Below are 23,456 nucleotides of genomic sequence, written 5' to 3' on the forward strand. Positions count from 1 at the left end.
TCAATTCCGCATAGTTTTCGGTACGAATGTGTAAACAATGCGTATTTCAGTGTATGTTTCTGTGACAGAGCGTTTAAATGTAAATAAGCAGCAGACATACAATAAACGCCGTGCTTGCACTAATTGATGCATCTCTCTCTGTTCCAGTAACCTCCGGCGTGAGCTGGGAGGAATGGTGGACCTACGATGGAATATCAGGTAAGTCATAGAAAAATATGTTAAATATTCTTCCGTCATATAAAGTAGGCCATCAGACGCATGGTACAATTTACTAATTTTCAGCGTTTAAACCGCCAACACTACTCACGTTTCACTGCGTGTGCTTTGAAGTCTGCGATAGCCGCTGCAGAAAATTACAGTTTTTGTAATAAAACATGTTTTACGTTCCATTCTTTTGTAAATACGAGAGTATACAGATGTTTTTCTCGTAATAATAACTTTAGCTGTGAGCTGCTGAGCAGATCATTGACGTTTCGTGTCAGGTAATTCTACTGGAACGAAGCAGCCAATGTTCGTATTTTCGTCCTAGTTGTCAAGAGAATACCGCTACAATCTCATTACGGGTCAGTAAACTGCTTCAGAGGCTGAACTGACTGAATTTCGCGGAACAAAGTGGAGTAACGCTAAAAATAATGTAACCCGATGTAGGTGCAAAATCGGGAACAAATTACACCGTACAGAGTGTGTCCTGCGTTTAATGAATTTTTCACTACGTACTCTAAACGCGCGGCACAGAAGTCCAGATGCACTTTGAGTGAGCTCTCCATCCTACACAAAGTAATCACTGTATTTTACGCTCTTTAAGATACATTAAAAACAGCAAGTAAAAAGCTTCTTCACTAGTAACTTCGTAGAGGACGAATCCTTTACATGCTTATTACAGATATCTTGAAGCTTCTCCTAGAAGTGGCAGACCACATCATTTAGCAGTTGTTGTGTGTAGTGGTTGTTAAATGAATGTTAACGTGCACGTCGAGAAATAACAATTAGAACAAAATACATATTACAGAAAATCCTAAGAGGTGTCCTTACTTTCAAGGTATTCAGATTAATAGGAGAAAACATCATTAATTGTAGGAATTTCAGCATTTTCTGAATTTACTGACATCTAATATACGTTTTATAAGTGAAATGCTAACAATGTGAAGACCATTCGCTCAGAAACACATGCCGAAAGGTTCGAAAATAATTTTTATACAATTTAAAAGATATAACGCAATAGGTGGAGAGGGGGAAAATGGTAGAGTTTATTGGCAGGCCTTCTAAATTGTACCACTGGTATTTATATATTGTACCACTAAGGACTGTCTCAACTTTAGCAAGAAAGACAGAAATTTTTTGAGGTGACCATTATTTATTTTAATTTTGAAGTCATTTGCAAACAAAAAGGAACCCTTAATAGATACTAATTATCGAATGCATTAGGTACTTCAGGAACTGCAGTGAACAGTTTCAATATTAGCTACTCATTAAGATTTGCAACTATTAAAATAAAATACTTTTTTCTTTACACTTACTTTCGCTCGCCAGGCGCAGAACCATACACAACATTTGAGGCACTTGATCGTTTCTTCCTTCCGGTCAATTTTTAAGACCTTGTAGAACCAGCTTATACACAATTTCGACTTTTGGTTCCTGTAATTTTTGTTCTGTTACACGTATTTTTCACGTTCTAAGAGTTTTTGTCAAGCAGAAATATCTTTTAGGGATTACTGGTCTCAACGGCATGTGATGCAGCTCTGTTTCTTTTTAATTTTTTAAGAGCAGGGATATGGGAAATATCTTTGGGCATACTGACCCTGTCTTCCTGTAGGTTTGTTTTGTGGGAGCTGAAGGATTCACAGGGCATCACTTGCATTAGTTCGTGCTGATGTTCCTTGGGAGTATTGAGTTATCTGTTCAAACGTTTCCTCTTCCTCATATCTTGGTTATGATTCTGGTTGGGATTTTGTCGCCATGGAATCCGAATCCTGAAAAATACACTCCGGATAACTACACTACTGGCCATTAAAATTGCTACACCACGACGATGACGTGCTATAGACGCCAAATTTAACCGACCGGAAGAAGATGTTGTGATATGCAAATGATTAGCTTTTCAGAGCATTAACACAAGGTTGGAGCCAGTGGCTACACCTACTACGTGTTGACATGAGGAAAGTTTCCAACCGATATCTCATACACAAACAGCAGTTGACCGGCATTGCCTGGTCAAATGTTGTTGTGATACCTTGTGTAAGGAGGGGAAATGTGGACCATCACGTTTCCAACTTTGACAAAGGTCGGATTGTAGCATATCGCGATTACGGTTTATCGTATCGCGACATTGCTGCTCGCGTTGGTCGACATCCAATGACTGTTAGCAGAATATGGAATCGGTGGGTTCAGGAGGGTAATACGGAACGCCGTGCTGAATCCCAACGGCCTCGTATCACTAGCAGTCGAGATGAGAGGCATCTTATCCGCATGGCTGTAACGGATCGTGCACCCACGTCTCGATCCCTGAGGCAACAGATGGGGACGTTTGCAAGACAAACACCATCTGCAGTAACAGTTCGACGACGTTTGCAGCAGCATGGACTATCAGCTCGGACACCACGGTTGCGGTTACCCTTGCCACTGCGTCACAGACAGGAGCACCTGCGATGGTGCACTCAACGACAAACCTGGGTGAACGAATGACAAAACATCATTTTTTCAGATGAATCCAGGTTCTGTTTACAGCATCATGATGGTCGCATCCGTGTTGGGCGACATCGCGGTGAACGCACGTTGGAAGTGTGTATTCGTCATCGCCATACTGGCGTATCACCCGGCGTGATGGTATGGGGTGGCACTGGTTACACGTCTCGGTCACCTCTTGTTCGCAATGACGGCACTTTGAGCTGTGGACGTTACATTTCAGATGTGTTACGACCCGTGGCTCTACCCTTCATTCGATCCCTGCGAAACCCTACATTTCAGCAGGATAATGCACGACCGCATGTTGCAGGTCCTGTACGGGCCTTTCGGGATACAGAAAACGTTCGACTGCTGCCCTGGCCAGCACATTCTCCAGATCTCTCACCAATTGTTAACATCTGATCAACAGTGCCCGAGCAACTGGCTCGTCACAATACGCCAGACACTACTGTTGATGAACTGTGGTATCGTGTTGAAGCTGCATGGGCAGCTGTACCTGTACACGCCATCCAAGCTCTGTTTGACTCAAAGCCCAGGCGTATCAAGGCCGTTATTGCAGCCAGAGGTGGTTGTTCTGGATACTGAATTCTCAGGATCTATGCACCCAAACTGCGTGAAAATGTATTACATGTCAGTTCTAGTATTATATATTTGTCCAATGAATACCCGTTTATCATCTGCATTTCTTCTTGGTGTAGCAATTTTAATGGCCAGTAGTGTAGGATGAAAGTATCTTTCAGAACCTCCAGGTACCGTTCCGTAGTCATCGCGGAATATCGCGCCGATTATTCTGTGACTGGACTTTGCACACCGTACAGCCACCTGTTGAGAATGAAGAGGCTTTTCGATCGCGAAAAGTGGATTCTCAGTCCCCCAGATGTTCCAATTTTGCTTAGTGATGAACCTATCGAAATGAAAGTGGGCTTCGTCGCTGATTCATGCTAATACCCATTATGCTCTGCTGCCTAACGTGGACTATCCAGAAGTTATGACGATTTTATTTCATGTAGTTCAGTAATTGTCACGCAGTAAGTCAAATCAGCTGTAAACGTTTATCATGAACATTGCTTTAAAGTACTGGTACACCAGTACAGTTTATAAGAACACTCGTGGTGCAATTCATAAGACGATGCCATACTTCATAAACTTATTTCTGACTGACAGAACCTAGGACGTTTTTAAACGTTCCTGCTCTACATTGGCATTAATTAAGTGTAGTTACATGCTGTATCATTTACCATATAAATAGACTTTACTCATCTTTAAGTGAACTGATGCGTAGCTTCACAAACAAATACTTACTTGAATGAGATTTCCACTCTGCAGCGGAGTGTGCGCTGATATGAAACTTCCTGGCAGATTAAAACTGTGTGCCCGACCGAGACTCGAACTCGGGACCTTTGCCTTTCGCGGGCAAGTGCTCTACCTACTGAGCTACCGAAGCACGACTCACGCCCGGTACTCACAGCTTTACTTCTGCCCGCGAAAGGCAAAGGTCCCGAGTTCGAGTCTCGGTCGGGCACACAGTTTTAATCTGCCAGGAAGTTTCAAATACTTACTTCCTTAGTCCACAAAATAAACTTGAACCACTATACTCCAGGAGTCTCAACAGTGCGACAAACTGGTCACGTACAACAGCTAGATAAAATTTAATACACATTCCGAACAACAGATAGCATCACCATGCAGATAGTTTGATAGGTATGTTGTTGGTACAGTAAGACATTACCCCAAACTTTTGTGACTCGGAAGGGCAATATCAAGGAACATTCATTTACAATGTACCAATAAAATGTGATGAACCTCCTACTGACCGTTTCTAGACGTTTGTAGAGAACTCTTAGAAGATAAAGCCTTCCTTAGGAACGTATGACGGTAACGATTCATTTCTACTTAACACAAAAATTTAATTACCCAAATTATTTATTTACGCACTGATTGTTTACGTTTCTTACACCGTATTTCTGTACGATAGGCCGATAGGCCAGCTTGATAGAGTGCTTACGTGATTCGATTACATGAGATCCTTTGTGTAAAAACTGCATATGCCTTCTCACCCCAACCGCGGCTCGTGGTCTTGCGGTAGCGTTCCCGCTTCCCGCGCACGGGGTCCGGGGTTCGATTCCCGGCATGGTAGGAGATTTTCTCTGCCTCGAGGTGACTGGGTGTTGTGTGTCTTTCATCATCGTTTCATCCTCATTCACTCGCAAGTCGCCGTAGTGGCGTCAAAGAACTTGTGGAGCGGCGGCCACCAATGCCATACGCTTATTATGCCTTTTACCCCAATGATCCATGCAAAGTTAGCTACAATATCACCAAAATTTAGGTAGACTGCATATTCCCATTTCACTATAGAAGGGCAAATCGTGTATACTGCTAGTTAGAGCGCCACGTTGTCATCACAGCAGCAGGGGGCAGATTGTGTCTCTGTACTCTGCCACAAGGCCTCGTGAAAACGAGTTCCTATTAAACGACGGAAGCTGAAGAGACGAAGATGAAGGGCAACCGAAGCTTCTGTGCCTCCGACGATAGTTAGTTAAAGAAAAGAAAAACAGTCACCACATGAAACTTCCTGTTAGATTACAACTGTATGCTGTACACAGTTTTCATCTTCTAGGAAGTTTCATGTTAGTGCACACTCCGCTGCAGAGTAAAAATCTCATTCCAGTCACCAGATGCTCGGCCACAGTTGCAATATCCTGCCTCTGGATCACAGAACGGTTAGTTCGTTTTTGATATATGATGAGGCTATACCCAGAAACCCTTCCAATAAGCAAACCTCCTATAGATTACAAAATTGTTGAGGCTGTCTTGGTCACTTGTTGACGCACTGCCTCATAGCTTTCGTCTCCGGATCCGTTGCCGAAAAGTTGGTGACTGTTGTTTTTTTTATGACACGCAGCGAATCTACACTTAGAAAATTTTTACTTTAACTGACTAGCGTCGGAAGTGTACACCGCTACAAAATGCATTACCTCCGCTGACCCTTTAGAGCAGAACTGAATAGGGCAACCAAGTACTAATTTAATATTTCTTATCCTATGTAAATTGAAAGGTTTGGCCAGTGTTGTTTACCGGAGTTAGTCATAGTTTCTCGACAGTGATTAGTCTTTTCTGTTGCTTTCTATATGTTCTTTTCGTTGTCAACAGAGACTGAAGTTGCAAATCTTCACTGTTATTTCACTGATCAATATATTCATGTCTGTAGAAGCCTCATTCACGTTGAACTGCGTCTGATACCTAACTGGACGCCCCCTCCCCCTTCCCCCCGAGGAACCACGGAACTGCCGTCGTTAGGGAGGCTTGCATGTCTCAAGGATACAGATAGCCGCTCTTTAGGTGCAATGACAACGTAGGGGCCAGACAAACGTGTGGTTCCTACGGAGGGACAGCAGCCTTTTCAGTAGTTGCAGGGGCAACAGTCTGGATGATCGACTTATCTGGTCTTGTAACATTAACCAAAACGATCTTGCTGTGCTGGTACTGTGAACGGATGAACGCAAGGGTACACTACAGCACACAGCTTTACTGTATGGTTAAATGATGATGTCGTCCTCTTGGGTAAGATATTCCGGTGGCAAAATAGTCCCCCATTCATATCTCCGGGCGGAGACAACTCAAGAGAATGAAAACTGGCGTTCTACGAATAGGACCGTGGAATGTCAGATCCCTTAGTCGGGCAGGTGGGTTAGAAAATTTAAAAACGGAAATGGATAGGTTAAAGTTAGAGATTGTGGGAATTAGTGAATTAGTGACTGGAATACTCTCTTTCAAATTCTGAAGGTGGCAGGCGTAAAATACAGGGAGCGAAGGCTATTTAAGATTTGTGCAGAAAGCAGATGGCAGTTATAAGAGTCGAGGGACATGAAAGGGAAGCAGTGGTTGGGAAGGGAGTGAGACAGGGCTGTAGCCGCTCCCAGATGCTATTCAATCTGTATATTGAGCAAGCAGTAAAGGAAACGAAAGAAAAGTTCGGAGTTGGTATTAAAATCCATGGAGAAGAAATAAAAACTTTGAGGTTTGCCGATGACATTGTAATTCTGTCAGAGACAGCAAAGGACTTGGAAGAGCAGTTGAACGGAATGGACAGTGTCTTGAAAGAAGGGTATAAGATGAACATCAACAAAAGCAAAACGAGGATAATGGAATGTAGTCGAATTAAGTCGGGTGATGCTGCGGGAATTAGATTAAGAAATGAGACACTTAAAATAGTAAAGGAGTTTTGCTATTTGTGGAGTAAAATAACTGATGATGGTCGGAGTAGCGAGGATATAAAATGTAGACTGGCAATGAAAAGGAAAGCGTTTCTGAAGAAGAGAAATTTATTAACATCGAGTAGAGATTTAAGATTTAAGTGTCAGGAAATAGTTTCTGAAAGTATTTGTATGGAGTGTAGCCATGTATGGAAGTGAAACATGGACGATAAATAGTTTAGACACGAAGAGAATAGAAGCTTTCAAAATGTGGTGCTATAGAAGATGGGTAGATCACATACTAATGAGGAGGTATTGAATCGAACTGGGGAGAAGAGGAGTTTGTGGCACAACTTGACTAGAAGAAGGGATTGATTAGTAGGACATGTTCTGAGGTATCAAGGGATCACCAATTTAGCACTGGAGGGCAGCATGGAGGGTAAAAATCGTAGAGGGAGACCAAGAGTAGAATACACTAAGCAGTTACGGATGGATGCAGGCTGCAGTAGGTACTTGGAAATGAAGAGGCTTGCACAGGATAGAGTAGCATGGAGGGCTGTGTCAAACCAGTCTCAGGACTGAAGACAACAACAACAGTGAAGCTCGGTGGCAGGAGGAACAAGACTTCTGGTCAGGTGAATACAGGGATATAAATACAAAATCAAATAGGGGTAATGCAGGAGTAGGTTTAATAATGAATAAAAAAATAGGAGTGCGGCTAAACTACTACCAACCGTGTAGTGAGTGCATTATTGTAACGAAGATAACCACAGTAGCACGAGTTTATATGTCGACTAGCTCTGTAGATGATCAAGAGATTGAAGAAATGTACGATGAGATAAGAGAAATTATTCAGATAGTGAAGGGAGACGAAAAATTTAATAGTCATGGGGAACTGGAATGCGATAGTAGGAAAACAAAGAGAAGGAAAAGTAGAAGATAAGAATTTGGCACAGAGCATAACTTAATCATAGCTAACACTTGGTTTATGAATCATGGAAGAAGGTTATATATGTGGAAGAGGCCTGGAGATACTGGGAGGTTTCTGACAGTGTATATAATGGTAAGACAGAGATTTAGGAACCGGGTTTTAAACTGTAAGACATTTCCAGGGGCAGATGTGCACTCTGACCACAATATATTGATTGCGACCTGTACATTAAAACTAAAGAAACTGCAAAAAGGTGGAAATTTATTGAGAAGTGACCAGGATAAACTGAAAGATCCAGAGGTTATAGAGAGTTTTTGAGAGAGAATTAGGGAACGTTTTGCAAGAACAAGGGAAAGAAATACAATAGAAGAAGAATGGGTAGCTATTAGAGCTGAAATAGTGAAGGTAGCCGAGGATCAAGTAGTTAAAAACACGAGAGTTAGTAGAAATCTTTGGTAACAAAAGGAATACTGAATTTAATTGAGGCAAAAAGGAATACAAGCGTCTCAAAAACGAGATCGACAGAAAGTGCAAAGTGGCTAAGCAAAGATGGCTAGAGGACGAATGTAAGAATGTAGAGGCATAGGTACTGCCTACAGGAAGATTAAAGAGACCCTTCGAGGAAAGAGAACCACTTATATGAATATCATGAGCTCAGATGGAAAGCCAGTCCAAAGCAGAGAAGGGAAAGCAGGAAGGTGGAAGGAGTATATAGAGGGTCTATATCAGGGTGATGTACCTAAGGGCAATATTATGGAAATGGAAGACGACGTAGATGAAGATGAAATGGGAGATATGATACTGGGTGAAGAATTTGATAGAACACTGAAAGACCTAAGTCGAAACAAGGCCACGGAAGTAGACTACATTCTATTAGAACAACTGATAGCCTTGGGAGAGCCAACCCTGACAAAACTCTACCATCTCGTGAGCAAGATGTATGAGATAGGCGAAATACCCTCAGACTTCAAGAAAAATATAATAATTCCAATCGCAAATAAAGCAGCTGTTGACAGGTGTGAAAATTACCGAACTATCAGTTTAATAAGTCTCGGCTGCGGAATACTGAGACGAATGCTTTACAGACGAATGGAAAAACTGGTAGAAGCCGACCTTGGGGAAGATCAATTGGATTCCGTAGAAATGTTGGAACACGTGAGACAATACTGACCCAAGGACATATCTTAGAAGATAGATTACGGAAAGGCACACTACGTTTCTAGCATTTGTAGACTTAGCGAAAGCTTATGACAATGTTGACTGGAATATTCTCTTGCAAATTCTGAAGGTGGCAGGGGTCAAATAAAAGGAGCGAAAGGCTATTTAGAATTTGTTTCAGGAACCAGATCGTGGTTATAAGAGTCGAGGGGCATGAAAGGGAAGCAGTTGTTAGGAAGGGAGTGAGACAGGGTTATAGCCTATCCCCGATGTTATTCAATTTGTATAATGAGCAAGCAGTAAAGGAAACAAAAGAAAAATCTGGAGTAGCAGTTAAATCCACGAAGAAGAAATAAAAAGATTCAGGTTTGCCGATGACATTGTAAATCTCTCAGAGAAAGTACAGAACCTGGAAGAGGAGTTGAACGGAATGGACAGTGTCTTGAAAGGAATATATAAGACGAACATCAACAAAATCAAAACAAGGGTAATGGAATGTAGTCTAATTAAATGAGGTGACGCTGAGGGAATTAGATTAGGAAATGAGACTCTTAAAGTAGTAGATGAGTTTTGCTGTTTATGGAGCAAAATAACTGATCATGGTCGATGTAAAGAGGATATAAAATGTCGACTGGCAATGACAGGAAAAGCGTTTCTGAAAAAGAGAAATTTGTTAACGTCGAGTAGAGATTTAAGTGTCAGGAGGTCTTTTCTAAAGGTATTTGTATGGAATGTAGCCATGTATGGATGTGGAACATGGACGATAAATAGTTTAGACAAGAAGAGAATAGAAGCTTTCGAAGTGTGGTGCTACAGAAGAATGCTGAAGATTAGATGGGTAGATCATGTAACTAATGAGAAGGTATTGAATAGAATTTCTGTCACAACTTGACAAGAAGAAGGGATCGGTTGGTAGGATATGTTGCGAGGCATCAAGTGATCACCAGTTTAGTATTGGAGGGCTGCGTGGAGGGTAAATACCGTAGAGGGAGACCAAGAGATGAATACGCTAAGCAGATTCAGAAGGATGTAGGTTGCAGTAGTTACTTAGAGGTGAAGAAGCTTGTACAGGATAGAGTAGCATGGAGAGCCGCATCAAACCAGTCTCTAGACTGAAGTCCACAAAAACAACAACCTTAATGGATGTCATCCTGGATTCGAATAATGTTGAGTAATGTACTGCCTCACATAAAATTCCATTTTTGGCTGCACGTGTTTGGCGTATGATTTTTAACAAACATTGTGCTAAAAGTCTGGTATACAACTATAAGGAAGGCAGATTAAGGATCAACATTTTGTCGAATAGGAAGTTATCAGAAAAGGAGCGCAAACTGGAAAGATACAGAATTGGATAGTGAAATCTGCGCTTTTTCATACGAGCTATTCAAGCGTTTATATTCAGCGTTGTAGGAAATAGACGAAAAATCGAGATACGGATTATAGGACGGTGATCTGAATACCGATTTTTTTTGGAAGCAATTGCCTTGCTCATTGGACATGAAGTCAACTAGCTCCTTGGCGTAGTATTATAAGGCTTCGCTTAGCGTGCCTATACAGTAATGATGTAAATGCTTTCACCAGCTTTTAATTCGTCGAATAACCCCTTTATTGATCAGTAGCTAGTTTCAGGTCTGTATGTAGCTCATACTGTTTCACTCCTAAAAAAATATTCTCATATTTTGAATTGAAAGCTGTCTGCTGTTGCAAGCCTGTAGAAATAGTATTAGTCAAATAAGAATGAGGTATAATAAATTTTCGTCTCGTCAGTCGACGTTATTTTATTTTCGACCTCTAACAGCCGTGGTCATAATGAAACCATCACTGGATAGGCTTGAATGTTCTTGGGGGGTATGGCATCGCATAGTGTGGTGGAACCTGCACAATATTTCAACGTGATAAGCTGTCACGCCTGAACATAACTGCTCAAGCAGTTATAACGCCGCGCATGCATTAGACAGCAAATCGATATATATATATATTGTGCCCATGAAACGAAATTCTCAGCTGAAAATTGTTCTTACTTTCCAGTACGCTTTTGACAAGAAAGATCCATACATATTATAAAAATGTATGCCAGTGAGAGCCTGTTGTGTGGGTATATGTGTGTATGTGTGTGTGTGTGTGTGTGTGTCCGATTTCAAGCAAACTTGGTAGACACATATATATCCCTTACTGTCAGACAACAATCGCTATGAGGTAAGAACCACCTACCTGTTATAGCTCCTGAGATATGCCGTCATAAACACTGAGATACGTGAAAAAAATGTCGCATCACGTATAATGTTTTGATATATTTATTCTTTACTACCAAGACACTGGTACAGTCGAGTGAACTTGTAGAAACCCCTAATAGCTTTCAACTGCGAAACGCAAATGGCTGTAGGCGAAACCAATAGCCGTATTTAAGGATATGAAGTGAATTTGTCATAGAGACATTTACAAAACGGCGTGGTAGAAACGTGAAGCAACTGCGCCCAGCGTACAGAAACTGTCCGGAGTCGTAATCTTTAATATAGAGACTTTACTTAGGAATTTGTACTTTACGCATATTTCTTTGTACGACTTTTCATAATTTCAAAGGTGTATTGAATACGAGGAAAGGAAATTTTTCGATATTTCACTTCAAAGACAGCTCACTTTTTTATAGTTTCTAGTAGAAAACTGGCAAAAGGAATATTTAAAAAAATTTCTTTATTCAAATTAGTATAATTATACATATCAACCCACTACCTAAGTACATTACTGAGTCCTAATTTCATATTATTTTACATTTCTGCAGCTTGATTTCTAACACTACAGGTATAATACTGTATTCCTTCACCACTACAGGGATCTCTAGTCTATTGTTATTCAATTTATGCATGTATCTAAGTGCTAGTTAATTTTAACTTCCTCTAAAACTATTATTGTTACAGTGCAACTTTATTTATCATATTGATCTACACTACCTGCAGCGTTACAGGTGTGTCAGCAATCTACAAACCTATGTTATTGTTGGCCTTGCCCACCGAGTTAACCCCAGTGGGCGTGCCCCTGGCACTGTGCTGGCCCATGACTTTGATTCGCTGCAGTACTATGCTAATAATTATTCCTTTCTAAATCTACAACTAACCTATTTGTAATATCTACTGTCATAGTTGGTGCTTGTCACAAGTCCAGGCACCGTCGGAACCGGGTAGGTACACGGAGTCTAAGTCAAGTATTGATTATTGATTGATTGATTGATTATTCCTTGAGAATTCCCTAAGGTCTTTTCTGGAAATTTCCTCTGAAAGTTTGTCCAGGATGTAAAATGTGTCTCTTGCCTGAGCAGGTGGTGCGTATCGTGGTTAGGAAGTTGTTGTCTAAGCTGATGTGCAACATCGTCGAAGAGTGGTCAGTCGTACACCACGTGGTCTGGAGTGCCTTGCACAACAGAACAGTCACACTTCGATGTAGCCCGCTTCCAAAAGCGACGCAGGTATGTCGGGTAGGGTCAGTGTCCAGTAACAAATTGCAGCAGTCCTCTGGATGGTTTGACGTACGTAAGCCTTGAACGTTCCGCAATGTTTGGCAGCAGCTCGTAAGTTCGTCGCCCAGTTTCATCATTATCCCATTGATATTATTTCCTGTATTTTGTCCCTCCTCCCCTTCTTCACCCAGTACCAGGCAGCCTGTTCCCTAATTTTTATGTCCAGTGGACAGAGCCCCATTAGCACTAGAAGTGTCTAACCAGGAGTTGTTCTGTACGCTCCTACTGAGCGTAGGAGCATGTTTCGCTGCACCCTTCTTACGGCCATGGCAGGCGTAACTCTCGTGAGCCTGTGTGCCCAGACCCCTGACCCGTATCCTACTATCTTAGTTAGGATGCTATTGTGGTATAATTTAATTAGGTCAGGTGGGAGATGGAAGCGTTTGTGACCAATTCCGATGAGGTCATTTAACATTACCAATGATCTTTGTAATACGGTGTCAATGTGTGATCCATAGTTCCACCTCTCATCGACGACTACAAGTAGGTAACGGGCATCACGGCGCCGAAGATCTGGTGAGCCGTTAATTCTTACGGTTGGCCTTTGAGTAGCAAATACATGGATTTTCTAGGGCCGAAATGTTCTCAGTAGTTCTGTTTATTACTAGTTGACAAACCCGACATGTTGCTTGTTGTGGTCTTCAGTCCTGAGACTGGTTTGATGCAGCTCTCCATGCTACTCTATCCTGTGCAAGCTTCTTCATGTCCCAGTACTTACTGCAACCTACATCCTTCGCCGGCCGGTGTGGCCGAGCGGTTCTAGACGCTTCAGTCTGGAACCGCGCGACCGATACTGCCGCACGTTCGAATCCTGCCTCGGGCATGGACGTGTATGATGTCCTTGGGTTAGTTAGGTTTAAGTATTTCTAAGTTCTAGGGGACTGATGACCTCAGATGTTCAGTCACATAGTGCTCACAGCCTACATCCTTCTGAATCTGCTTAGTGTATTCATCTCTTGGTCTCCCTCTACCATTTTTACCCTCCACGCTGCCCTCCAATGCTAAATTTGTGATCCCTTGATACCTCTGAACATGTCCTACCAACCGGTCCCTTCTTCGTGTCAAGTTGTGCCACAAACTCCTCTTCTCCCCAATGCTATTCAATACCTCCTCATTAGTTGTGTGATCTACCCATCTAATCTTCAGTATTCTTCTGTAGCACCACATTTCGAAAGCTTCTATTGTCTTCTTGTCCAAACTATTCTGCCTCGTGATGAGTGGGTGTTGTGTGTTGTATTTAGGTTAGTTAGGTTTACGTAGTTCTAAATTCTAGGAGACTGATGACCATAGCTGTTAAGTCCCATAGTGCTCAGAGCCATTTGAACCAATTTTTCCATACTATTTATCGTCCATGTTTCACTTCCATACATGGCTACACTCCATACACATACTTTCGGAAACGACTTCCTGACACTTATATCTATACTCGATGTTAACAAACCCGACATACACCGGCAAAATTAATTTGCGGGATATGTCGGGCCTGTCAGCTAGTAATAAACAGAACTATTGAGAACAATCTACGAGGCAGGAGAATGGTAATGAAAGCTGCGGGAGAAGAAAATATTCGTTATCGTAGATTCAAAAACTATTGTTAAATACTTGGTTGTTTAATACAGAGACTATAGAGAACTTAAAGCCCCAAAGCTCTCTAAAATCAAAAGAGCATCTTTTTATATACTCAGGAAAGTAATGTCATGTCTGGTTAGACTGACTCCGCCACTAGCCTAAAGCGCAGTTTGTTAAACCTTTAGTTACACTGACAGCGAAAGATAGAGATATCGCATGCGGAGGTCCACAGACCATATATTTGTGTTCTAAAAAAAAATCTATTCGAAGCGCGGTACAAAGAACAGCGAAAGCGCATTTCTTTGTCAATGCAATACCCATAAACAACTCGCGCATAGTCAAACAGGCCGGTTACTATTCAGGTAGTCGTCGTACTGGGACAGGACGGGGTAGGGGTGGAGCTAAAAAAAAAATAAAAAGAGAAAAAGAAACGGCCAACGAGTTGCTGTTAGTTGTTCTGCTTTGCATAGCGTATAAATACGCAAGCGCCCGCGGCGGCGGGCTGGCGAACAAAACGCAGGTGGCGTGCGGCTCACCTCCGGCAGCGGCGCGCCACATTCCTGGCGCGCGTTTCCGCCTACTCGCCCGCTCAGCTGATGCATACGCTCCGCCAAATAATATATTTCGCTAGCGAAAGCTGGAAGCTAAAGGAGGGCACTGTGCTGCAGAAAGGAAGGCGGAAGGCTGAGAATTGCTAGGGTCGGAAGAGGGGGGGGGGGGGGAGGGAGAAGGGTGCTGCGTATGTGCTGCGTTGGGGCATGAGTAGATGTGAGTGTGTGTGTGTGTGTGTGTGTGTGTCGCAGCATAAATCCACTGGCTACCTGCCGCCTGCGCGCACGTCACGCACGTGAGCGGCGCCACCTTGAAGTACGCCCCCGCGGTATGCGCCGTGCCGCGCCCTGCCCTGCCGAGCGCCGTGCAGGACAAACTGAAAACATAAAACACTGGCGTCCGCTGCGAATGTTCGGCCGGCGCTGCTTTGCATAATGCGACCCCCGAGCCCGCCGCGCCGCGGCCCGCCTCGCTGTTCCCGTTACTGTAGCAGAGAACGGCACAGCACGATTGCCACAGCTTCCCTCGAGTACGCTATGTCGTGTCGGGATGGCAAAGAAGAGAAAAAGACAACAGAGTCAAATACAGAAGCTGCAGTGTCCTTGCGCAGTTTCACTTTGTTCCAGCTATATTACTAACAAGGAAACCGCTTGAGCTCAATCTTTAGTAAGGCTCATTTGAAAGCGTTGTATTAACAATTATGGCAGGAAAGGTGCTAGCTAGTAATATATACTAAGATGGTATCTGTTCTTTCGGACATGTCAGAAAGAACAGATACCATCGGTGACCATGCAGCTCATTAGAATGAAATTAGAATGAAATGAACACCCTTAGCTGCTTACAGGCGTTGACATACTTCAACTGGGACAGATGAAAATGTGTTCCCCGACCGGAACTCGAACCTGGGATCTCCTGCTTACATGGCAGGCGCTCTATCCAGCTGAGCCACCGAGGACACAGAGGATAGCGTGACTGCAGGGATTTATCTCTGGCACGCCTCCCGCGAAACCCAGGTTCTCAACGTGTAGTCCCGCACTACATTCGTAGTGGCCCCGCCCATTATACTAATTACTCGCGGCGCGTTGCCGATTCCCGTAAGAGTTCGGGCACTGTTTGTGCATTCGCACATAAGAAGAAGATGGTCAAGTGGCCGGTGACCCTTAACTATATATATACTAAGATGCCATGTAAGCAGGAAATCCCAGGTTCGAGTCCCGGTCGGGGAACACATTTTCATCTGTCCCCGTTGGCGTATGTGAACGCCTGTAAGCAGCTAAGGGTGTTCATTTCATTGTAATTTCTAGCTAGTAATCACTCACAATGAGCGTCAGGGGGCGACAGAAAATGGGTGCCCGAAAGGTGCAGAGGTCAACCTTATATGGGATCTACGTACTACACTACAAAAAAAGGACATTGTTGACTTTCAAGTAATGTTCTAGACAAAACATTAACTTGCGCCACGAACACCGAATGAAAAATGGCACGCCATAGTGTTTACAGAGGTTCGCAACGTGGAGATTGAAGCTGGATTTCTTGGGAATTACAAACCGCCCATGGCGTTCAACTAGGTATCCACTCTTACCGAATGTATATAGAATCACATTGGTGTAACGGGGTGAAGAGAGCTGATGGAATCTGATGGCATGCAGTCGAATGTTAAATAGTCTGTCGTGGAGATTATCGTGATACTGGCTACCGTTTAAGGGGCAGCCGCAGGCAGTGCCATAACAAGTTTCATAGACAGCGTAAAAATAAACATCCAGAAGATCAGTTTGTCCAGTGGTCCCAGGCAATACAAACTGAAATGGTACTTACTTTTCACGAATGATAGTTTGCTCTAAAGAAGTATGATTTTTATACATAGACCAAGAATCAATTATTATTATTATTAGCACTCCGTCGTCAGGCCATGAGTGGCCCACCGGGACCAGTAGAGGAAGCGGATAGGAGGGGCGTGGGGTCAGCACACCGCCCTCCTGGTCGTTATGATGGTATTCTTGACCGAAGCCGGTACTATTCGGTCGAGTAGCTCCTCAGTTGGCATCACGAGGCTGAATGCACCCCGAAAAATGGCAACAGCGCATGGCGGCCTGGATGGTCGCCCATCCAACGGCCGACCACGCCAGACAGCGCTTAACTTCGGTGATCTCACGGGAACCGGTGTATCCACTGCGGCTAGGCCGTTGCCTTAGACCGGGAATGAAGCAAAAGCAAATTATTTTGACCAGCTATTGGCCAAAATCAGTGCCCATATCATTGTAGTAGTTATCTTACGCCCACTTCCCCACTCTTGCTTGCTGTGACGTAGATATACCCTCCTGCCCTTGCAAGATCAAGCACACGAGAAAGAATCGTAGAGGGCAGAGAAAGTCCTACTTGTTGCAACACAATAAATAACTTTCCCGACAATTTACCATCCAGACTAACAGTCAGCTTAATTCTAACCGAATGCGTTAAGGCGCTGGTGTTAGTTGATGTTTATATAACTGTCTTGGTATCTCTTATTTCCAGGGTTCCTTTCTTACGCATTTTCTCATCAAGACACCATTGTTGCAAACAAATTCCTTAATCAACTACAGGATAAGTTCGTTTAGCTCATTTACGAATATCCGGGCCGATTCCGCAGTTTGTTGTGCCTCGTGAAATCGACGCTTTATTTGAAGTATCGTTATCTTACATCTTCTAGTTCTGCAGCACTGTTTGAAGTTGTGCAACCATCCACTGCTTGCTTTTATATCACTGTAATATGTGTCGCGAGCAATTTGATGCTCATAACGTAGTAGATCGCTAACATGCACATCCTGTAAATTTTTTTTTATTTTTTTAATTTTTTTATTTTATTTTATTTATTTATTTATTTATTTTTTGCTATGCTACGAAAGATCTTCCATGTACATAATTACGTTTAGTACCCACCCCTTGGACAGCGATATTCCTTTAATGTGTTTCACTGGAGACGGGATTTGTGGATCCCTGACCGACAAGGATGATGAGCTACGTGGCTCGACACCTTTTTCAGTATCACTTTTACTTGTTAAGGACGTATCATCATCATTCTACCCCTCATGAATATTGACCGCACAGTTGAGCGTATACGTCATCCCAAATGCCACCGGCTCATCTCGCAGAAACGCTACTAGTTCGTCTGCCACTTCTTTCTCACTCTGCAAAATTCCTTAGATTCCTTTCTGATGTAATATCAGTCTCGAAAACTGTCGTAGGTGTAATGCAATGTTTGCTTTGTTTATCGCTGCTGTTGCTCTGCTTTTTATCAACACTAATACCACTACAGCACTGTTGTGACTTGCTCATTGACTAAGCAGTTCAGCTACGCTCCATCGCCTTATGCTGTGCTCACCACTGGATACCTGCAGTCCACATCCCGTTGCCACTAGCAGCAAATTTTGTGATTAATCGCGGGCAATATGTTGGGCGTCGAATGCCGTAAACATCATTGGCTTTTTGCGACATCAAAAATAGCGACACTCGGAAAGAATGGGAATAATGAAACTTAACTTGCATGATTATATGAACAGAGTGCCAGTAAAGAATGATTAACATTGAAGACGGATGACGTACAAATAGTACCGTGTGATATTGCCTTTTGCAAAGGGGCAAGGTTAGATAGCAGTTGTTTTGTTTAAGTTAACTGTCGCATCATGGATGCAGGCAACATTGATGATGGACAATAATCTCTTTCAAGAGCACCGTATGATGCAGATCACTAGAATTTTTGTGTAACTCTGACTAAAGGTCGCGTCAAACACATCAATGACGCGAAAGTAACCGACCCGTTATACCCCGACGCAAGCATTTGAAGGTATTGTTCTAAGAATTGTTCACATTCGCTCGTGGCGAGGCCGTTACAGTGCAAACTGTGTTTCCGCCGATGCCGTACCGTGATCAACGTATTCTATGCGGCCGATATTTTCTCAGTTCACGACCGCAGCACAGCCTAGTTGTTGTGTTGCAGAGCAGTAGTTCACCTTCATAAACATGAATGATGAAAATCATATTGAATTAGTGCGCAACTATCTTGTGTTGTGGGATTAGCCGAGCGGTCTCAGGGCGCTGCAGTCATGGATAGTGCGGCTGGTCCCGGCGGAGGTTCGAGTCCTCCCTCGGCCATGGGTGTGTGTGTTTGTCCTTAGGATAATTTAGGTAATTAGTGTGTAAGCTTAGGGACTCAAGACCTTAGCAGTTAAATCCCATAAGATTTCACACACTTTTGAACGTTTTTATTGTGTGATCCTTCCAGTCCCTAATACAGGACGAAGAGCTAAAGAATACACACTGGAATAAAACAGGAACAGAAATAGAAACAACTATTCTGTACATACTTGAGTACGTGTGGCAGTGTACTTGAGTGACCGGAATGGTGAAGTTCTCGACGACAATCACATGCCGATTTCGGTGATTCTTGATGAAGAAGACGGAAAGCATGTGTGAAAACGGGAGAGGGTTCATCAGGCGTGGAAAAATAAGGCAATTGAAGAGCTATTTGGCACTCTGTACAGTGAACAGTGGACGAGGGGGCCAAGTTCTACGAATATTTCAGAACGTCAGAATACTCTTGCAACTTACTATTGAACAAATGGGAAGTTAATCTGACAAAGTGATACACACATTAGAGAATAATTCATAAGAGCAAGAGAATGTCTGGCATAATGCATGAAATTAGTTAGTATATAACATAATTAACAGACAATTTTACCGTTTATTGGTAATTCAATATATGCAATCAACATCTATCATTACTGGTTTCTGTTGCTTATTCTTGAGAGTTTTCTTCAGCTTCGCGAGATATTGATTCATTACGACTAGACCACCTCTCAAATATCCGTATTGTCTGGATTTCTTAGATCTTTTGCCATTGGATATTCGCTAAACACAATTTCACTCATTTGACACCTGGGGCATAGTACGATTAGCAATATTACGCGAGACACCTGCAAGATAAGTACAGACAATATGATGGACGTATTGATACCCATTGGGACAGAAGAAGTATGGAAGAAAATCGCTAAGGGCTTTTATGAAATGTGTCATCTCTTATAAATTTAGGCTACAGGAGTTTTGGATGGGAAATACATAGCTATTCAGCATTGTGGCCAAATTTTTCAAGATGTCGGATCCAACATGGTGGCTATAGATATGGCAACGTCGCAATGGCGTCATGACGTGAAGTTTAAATTTTGGCGGGAAAATAAGTCAATTGGGCTACCTCGCCCATCCCCCATAAATGGCGGGAAGTTCAAATTTTGGTGGAAGAAAGGTGAGTTGAGCTTCCTCCACTAACATGAGAAAATGGCTGGAAAAAATGTCACTTAGGCTATCTTCACTAACCTAAATCATCCGACCGCCAACTCCTCCTAACAACTGACAGGGAAAGGACTCAGTGTATGCTGTGCTGCAGGATAGGATGGGTATAAGTCTTTATTTTGCATGCAGTAATAATCGAAACAATTTGAGGCAGTAGCTACATTCAATGTTATCACCATAAAATCATTAGTCCAACTGACCTAGTACACAGTACTGCCACCAGAGGGTGCTCTCATCTCATGGCAGTCTGGGGGGAAAATGGATCGAAAACGACTCAGCCTGCAGTGGGCTGCTGGAAGGAGGAAAGAGTGTACTTTATTTATTTTGTGGCGGTGTTCGTAGCGACAAACACTTGGCTGTAGAAATGGCTTACGAAGTCACCGCCACACTTTTAATAGCGGGCCAACCGGTCCGCTGGAACAGTGAACAGAAAGATGAATACCCAAACACTCTGATTAAATAAAAGTCGGTACTTATCTTTACTGATGAAGATACAGTAACACAGTAGTGAACTCGGTGTCTACAGAAATCTGTCTAGTTCGAGTCGAAGCGGCTAGGTCAGCGTCGGCTGACGACAAACAACAACTCTGCTGCGATGAACACACAACTGACTACCAAGTACACAATTCGGAGGCGAGTGTACAACTGAGCGGCGAATGCAGAACTGTCCTAGCGCTCGCGACTCCAGCGCTTAAGAAGCCAGAAGCCAGCGGTGGCGCGCGCAGACTTGCGGCGATTTCCTGTATCGCTGGCGCTGCTTATACGGACGGCGTCCGGACTTTGATGCTGCCAACCTTTTGGCAGCGGGCTCGGTTGGCATTACTGGCTAGGACATAACAATTTATTTTGGAACAATTTATTTAGGGATGGATTTCACATAGTTTATTTATTACACTGATACAAAATACTCTCTCTTATGTACTTGGGGTCATAACACACAGCCTACAGACCTGCAACCTATTCGTAAGCCACCAACATAATGCAGTACACTGATAAGCAGACACACAAACAACTCATAAATTGTCAAAATACTGCATGTATAACACTCTGCAAACAAATTCCCTAATTCTAAACTGTCCGAATAATGCAGTACACAGCATAACGACCTGCAAACTACTCGTAAATTACCGAAATAATGCAGTACACTGAAGTACAGACACGCAAACAACTCATAAATTGTCAAAATAATACATGCATAAGGCTCTGCAAACAAGCTCGCAACGCTTAAACAGCCAAAAAGAAATTCTCTGAAGATGGCATCTGTTCCTTTAGACATGTCCGAAAGAACAGATGCCAGTGGTGACCGATCAGCTCTCGAGAAAGATATTACAATTAAATCAACGTCATTAGCTGCTCACAGGTGTTGACATACACCAACGGGGACAGCTGAAAATGTGTGCCCCGACTGGGACTCGAACCCGGGATCTCCTGCTTACATGGCAGATGCTGCATCCATCTGAGCCACTAAGGGCACAGATTATAGTGCGACTGCGGATATTTATCTCTGGCATGCTCCCTGTGAGACCCACATTCTCAACTTATAGTCCACACACTACATTCGTAGTGCCCCTGCCATTATACTCATTACTCGTGGCAGACATTCCACCAAGTCCGTGAGATTTCAAGTATATCCTGTGCATCTGCACTGTAGGAAGTCATCAGACGGTTAGCCTTAACGATATGAATAGCACCAAGACCGCCCGCCAAGTCTAACATGCTCAACCAATGGACGGATCACTGTTATCAGTGTCGCATCTCGTCAGTGCATGAGACGTTGAGGAGGGTTTTGGATTTTAATACAACACAATTGCGCAGAGCCTAATGATTAAGAACTTCGTGGCACCAGCCCTAGTTGTCACCTGTGTTTGATGTAACCCGGCAGATACACACCCTAACACCAGCTATGCACGATGTTGCTAAATTTCGGTAAACTTGGATAATCACCGAGGCAAGGCCGTTGGCTAAAAGAGCTGTAAGTATCGAAAAGAACACACTTTCTTCCATTACTGCAATTATCAGACAAGTTTTACGGATTTGTATGAGACGAAGAGAGAAACGTCCTATTAGCCTACATAATTGAGAAGATTCATGGTGACATTTCAAAGGAAAATTACCAGCACTCTACACTACTTCAGATAATCAGCAAAACAGACATGTGACATTGAGCATCGGTGTGAAAGACATGTATCAGTTTTAGAATAAATTACTCTGGGAAAAAATTGCAAAAACCAAAAATTAATTAATGTAGGTTAATGAAATGAAGGAAATATATTTGTCTAGGTAACATATTTAAGTGATTAAGACTGCAAGATCATAGGTTAATGTAAGCGCGAGATAAACCATTGCAAATGTGAAATGCTGGTACATTTAATAACAGGTGTAACCACTGGCAAGGATAGAAATGTGCGAGCATTGTATTGTACAGGTGCCGCAGTCAGTTTTTGGTGTGGAGTTCCATGCCTGTTGCATTTGATCGGTCAATACAGGGACGGGTAATGTTGTTTGTGGATGGCGCTGCAGTTGTCCCATGATGCCCCATGAGTGGTCGATTGGAGACAGCCTAGCCTTCCCCCCCCCCCCCTTCCGCCCCTTCCCGTCATCACGACGCCAGAAGAGGACGTAAAACACAAGGAATGAAAAAGCATAATAACCACTTCCTGCTTCGGATCTCGTCAAATTCGACAAATGGTTTTGAAAGATCCATAATTGTTGCACCCCTTGCACCGGATCAAAAATTGTTGTCACATTACACTTCAGAGGGGTGCGATAAAGTTCAGTGGTGTCGCACGCCCACGATGTCCATAATCAGGGGTCGGGTCGTCTGGGAGATTGTCAGCAGAGCGGAAAGTTGTCAAGAACGTCGTCCCGTTGCTCACTGGATGGAAAACTTTCGTTTCCGCTCGGCAAATGTGTGGGAATCGACGGCCCAATGGAAGGGGAGATTTTATTGACACCCTTTACGCACCATCCGAGGCCTTTCCACTTCGACTCTGAGCGTTGGTGTGTCTCAAATGTTTTCATTAGCCATCCAAAAGAAAACCACGTGATTTCTGCGCTGGCGTTAAGAGAAGGGATTAATGTGGGTGACAGCCTTCCCATTGTGTGAAACTGGGTAGAAATGTGGTGAAATTTGGTGCCAGTGTGACATCATTAGCCCACCGTAGATCTCCGTGAACTTCTGATCTCAGGCCTTTTGTCCCGCATTTGTCAAAACCCTGGTTTTTGAAGCGTCGCCGACCTTTGAACCAAATTTGAAACTTCTCCTGCACAATGGTAGAAAATTGCAGTGTTTCGAAGAAGTGACGCTTAAATTCTGTTGAGCTGGTTAATAACAAAAGGAACGCTTCCGATATTGAACTCTGAAACGTTGGAAATAGTTTTCCTCACTTGCAGGTTGCCGGAAGAATATCAGAAGTGTCGGAGAACGAGAGCGAGCAAGAGAGTAAAGACATAGAGAGAGTGAAAGATGAAATATTTGTCCGGAATTTCACTTCCTAAACCACACGAAAAACAGGCACCGTAGAAAAGCGGAAAATTC

General features: G+C 43.1%; 1 non-coding gene across 1 annotated transcript; it reads right to left on the reverse strand.

Moving 5' to 3' along the window:
- Nucleotides 1–15,477: 15,477 nt before the first annotated feature.
- On the reverse strand, nt 15,478–15,551 carry Trnat-ugu. Its single transcript has one exon. It is a non-coding gene; the product is annotated as a tRNA-Thr (tRNA).
- Between the last annotated feature and the right edge of the window lie 7,905 nt (nt 15,552–23,456).

The sequence above is a fragment of the Schistocerca piceifrons genome, chromosome 3 (assembly GCF_021461385.2).
Source record: "Schistocerca piceifrons isolate TAMUIC-IGC-003096 chromosome 3, iqSchPice1.1, whole genome shotgun sequence".
In the NCBI taxonomy this organism is placed as follows: Eukaryota; Metazoa; Arthropoda; class Insecta; order Orthoptera; family Acrididae; genus Schistocerca; species Schistocerca piceifrons.